Below are 4,680 nucleotides of genomic sequence, written 5' to 3' on the forward strand. Positions count from 1 at the left end.
ATTATGGATATTGCATTTTCTCCTGTTGTTACATATGGTATGACCATCTTCCTGAAACACATTATTGTTGAGCATCATCGGCTTTCTAAGCATGTATTTCCTTCTAAAAACCTCCTACCTAAGCATCATTTCATGACGCGCTATCCTCGATGTATAAGGGAAATTGGACCAATTTTGCACACTTGGTGTATGCGTTACGAGGCAAAACATAACTTTTTCAAGACCCAGCTTAAGAGTTTCAAAAATATCACTAAGACGTTTGTTACGCCCCCAGTCTAGGGGTGCCTAGGGCCTAACATGAATGAGCCCCCGTCTTCCCCAACTCCCAAGTAGCCACAACCCAAATCATCAGTTGTGTGAAGGAAAGATTTATTTATGCAAGGTAGTAAATAAATCTATAGATATACAAGATAAACTTCAGGGCGGACCAAGGCCAAAATAACAAATAACACAAACCTATCTAGAAAGTAAGAAACTAGCCTTAAGAAAACAAACTACAAATCTTACCTCCCTATCTAAGTAAAACAAGAGAAAACACCGTAAACAAAACTGGCAGTCCACCCTTACGATCACACACGTTAACTATCAACTATTAGATTAATGTCCCACAAGACCGAACGACAAAGTGGCCGGTTGGAAGAGGAAGAGGACGGGGGAAAAACCGGCTGCCCACAGACGGCCGCCATCTTGGCTCCTTTGTAGTGGTTGGTTCCCGGCTGCAGCCAACCACAGGCCAGGGCTCGAACCTCTTCCACCAATCATCTCCGCGTCCTGGCACACTCATTTATGCATATCAGGAGAAAGAGAAAAAAGCACAGGGCAAACAAGCACACAGCAGACCAAACACAAGAAATGACCATAGTCATAACACGTTGGCCAAAAAACATCAAAGATACATGGCCTTGAATTTGGAATCTATCAACCAGTGTAGATTGACTATTGGTCCAGGAAAAATGTTGCAGCTAAACAAATTGAAGGAAGGCCCTGAAATTGCTGCAAAACTTAACACTGCACTATCTACTAATGTTATGACAGTGAAATGGGTAAAACGCAATGGCACTGAATATCGACCTGGTCTATTGGTGTGCGTTGAGGTAGCTGATGAGATGCCAGTATTTTGTCAGATCTGGACTGTTATTGTGAAGGATGAGCAAGTAACACTAACTGGCTCAGGTGTAGAAACGGTTTGTTTCGATGAGCATTACCACGCATTTAAAATTGTTTTAAAGCCATTCCAGGCAGTTAAGGTGGTTGATGTTGAAGAGTTGGTCTACTTCAAACCATTGGATGTTAAGATGGTGTATGGATCAACAGATTCCTCTCTTTATATTGTTCCATATTGCCATCTAATGCAGCCTTGACCAGTGTTTTTATTTTTTGAAGGTAGAATCAGTACCCAGAATAGACCTCTGAAGAATAAGTCCCGCCTCCGAGGCTCCTGGTTCCCTTGATCAAATATGGGAAATAACATGGTTTTTTTGAATGATCGTACAACAAACTCTGTAGGTGGCGAAGAAGTAAAAGCTGCTCACGTTTTGAACTACATACTATTTCCATCTAGATTCCACTTGGGATTTGGATTGTCGGTGCCGTTAAACTAGTAAACTATTATAAATGCTACTTTAACGGCACCGACAATCCAAAACCCAAGTGGAATCTAGATGGAAAAAGTGTGTAGTTCAAAACGTGAGCAGCTTTTACTTCTTTGCCACCTACAGAGTTTGTTATGTACGATCATTCAAAAACCTCATGTTATTTCCCATAAACATTTGACCAATGGAACCAGGAGCCTCAGAGGCGGGACTTATTCTTCAGAGGTCTATAAACATTAATATTTGATATCCTGGTGTGTTTTATTTGTTTTTCACCTGAGTCTCTGTAAAACTTTATTTCTTTGATAAATTTGTATTAAGACATGGATACATTGTTGTGTTTTGCTTTTCTCCTGCAGACACTTATTTTTATTTATTTTAAGTGTAAGCTGGACATGGTAGGGTAGAAAAATAAGTGTTGCATAATAACACTAGCCGGGAGTAAATACACAAGTATATATGTTTTAACACTAGTAGGAGTCAGTTAAAATCAACACTGTAGGGACAAATCTCTCAGAGTTAAGTAGGTCTAGCACTCATTAAGAGTAAATTAATAGGAGTTAATTCAGATTAACACTTAAAAAACGCTCTTAATAACACTATCAGTGTTATTTTCGTCATAGTGTAAAACTTCAGTAACACTTGTCAGTGTTATATAGTCCCAAATATTAACTCTTATCAGAGTTGGATTAACTCTCAAAATGTAACTATGGTAAGTGTAATTTTAACACTTTGTAGATAGGGAACGTATGTTATCTGGAATAGTGTTAAAATTGACTCTTTAAGTGTTGGATTAACACTGCCAATTTTACTGTGTACAAGAAAGGCTAGCAATGGTGATATTGTGCAAGCTCATCCAAAAAAAATGTTCGGACAAAAACAGTGCTTTACAGAGCAAGTAAAATTTGGAATGAATTGCCTCAAGATATCCGTCAAGAAAAAAGCAAAATATCCTTCAAAAGGAGAATAAAGGTGCACTTTTCTTAGTGGTTATATGGACGCTGCTTTTTGTAGGAACAATGTATGCTTTCATTCATGTTGTCTAGGATTACTATCAAGTATTCTAGTTTAGTTTGTGATGTATTATGTATACTGTTATTATAGTTGTGTATGTATGAACTGTATTTTAATACACTTAATAGTATTACTTGTAATGTGGATTTTATGTGGACCCCAGGAAGATTATCAAACTGCTATGGCATAAGCTAATGGGGATCCTTTAATAAAATAAAATAAAATAAACTCGAGCTCGTTGGCTGCAATGGCTGCAATATAGTTCCGGGTGTTGACGTTGTTGGGGCGGGGGAAACGTGGGCACCACCATTTTGGCAGTATTCGGCAGACTGCGGCTGTTGTGGTGGAGAAGACATGGTCGATAACTGTTGTGCACCAGGTTGCACAAATAAACGAGGCAAAAATATATGTACGTCGTTCTACCGCATTCCTAAAGATGCGGAGAGGCGAGCTAAGTGGATCAGCGCCATTAAAAGAGCCAGGAGCAAGCAAAAAAAGACTGAAAAATTGGACCCCCCGGCTGTTGGATTCCGATTGTGCAGCGATCACTTCATATCAGGGAAGTTACAGAATACAAAGTTTAGCAGCTTAGCTTCATTATTTAATAGGCTATAATTGTGGTTTCGGATCAGTTTAATACTGCATAGCTAGTTGAATTATAGCATGCAATTCGTGGGGCTAACAATGTCCTGTTTTGTAGCTGCTAAGCTAGCAAGTGCTAACGTAGTAGTAAACAAACCCAAGTTCGACACTGAAATGTTTCTATTTATTTTGTAGGGAGAATGAGTGATAATCCCTTGAGTCCGGACTTTGTTCCATCTCTTTTCAACTACGTTCCATCTCCAGAGAAGAGGAAAAGAAAAATGAGACTGGAGGTTTTCAACAGACAACAGAAAGCAAAGCTACAGAAGATAGAGCCGACAAAACTATCTGCGAAAGCCATCCCTCCCAGGTGAATATTTAAGTTCCTTAACCTGGTCAACCCCACTTCCATGGACTTGGTAAAATAATAAACCAATTTTTTTTTGCACAATTCATTGTAGGTTTAATAACACCCACTAAGCTAAAAACCATAACATCTGTGACTGGTTTGAAATCATCACACACCTCTACCGACTTGCATTTGGCAGCCACTGACTAAGCATGGGCGGGCCAGGCAGAGTAAGGGGAGGAGCTTAGATGCTTTGTGACAAACCTAAAGACATTCCAAATCAGCGCGCTTGAGCCTCCGTTTTTTCAAAGGCGAGCAGAACAGGGACTTGGTAAAATAATAAACCAATTTTTTTTTTCATTGTCAATATCCTTGTCATTGTCTTTCTATTCATTTATTTTATTACATTGTTTATTTATCATATACTGACTATAAAGCACTTTTGGATGTAAATGTGCTATACAAATACAGTTTACTTACTTTCTTACTAACGAAAGCTAGTATACTGCAGAAAACAGAGTGACTGACAAAAGAATGACACACTGTCATCAGTAGTGTATACATACTAGGGCTGGGCGATATGGACCAAAAGTCATATCTCGATATCTTCAAGCAGAATATCGATATAAGATAAATATCGATATTTGTCGAGGGGGGGGGGGCGGCGGCGGCGGCAGATTTGATATTACTGTTTCTACCATTCGGAATTGAATAGAGTTTCATGGTTGAATAAACCGTGGACTAGACACTGCTTCCGCCTCGTATTTGAGAACATTATAATATATAACATCACGGCCAAAAGCTTTGTGCGCCTCTGAAATATTATGAACCGTAACGACTGCGTGGGGGGGGCATTGCATGTCATGTCTCATGACATCATTTTATGTATTCTTTAATATAGTTATTAGTGGGCAACTAACACAGTATTCAAAGACGTTCCCGAAATTCTGCCGTGGTGCAGAGTTACAGCCACTCCGAGCCAGTCGCACATTGAGCTTCCCCCAAATGCACTGTTTTGGTGTCTGTCTGTAGCCCTGAGCAGCTTGCAGCCACGGTACCATGCGCTCTGTTTACAGTGGATGTGGCGCACATAGCCTTTAGCTGTGTTCTGTAAATATTCTAGAACACACGGGAGGCATGTCG

This window comes from Gadus chalcogrammus, unplaced genomic scaffold (assembly GCF_026213295.1).
Source record: "Gadus chalcogrammus isolate NIFS_2021 unplaced genomic scaffold, NIFS_Gcha_1.0 GACHA083, whole genome shotgun sequence".
NCBI lineage: Eukaryota > Metazoa > Chordata > Actinopteri > Gadiformes > Gadidae > Gadus > Gadus chalcogrammus.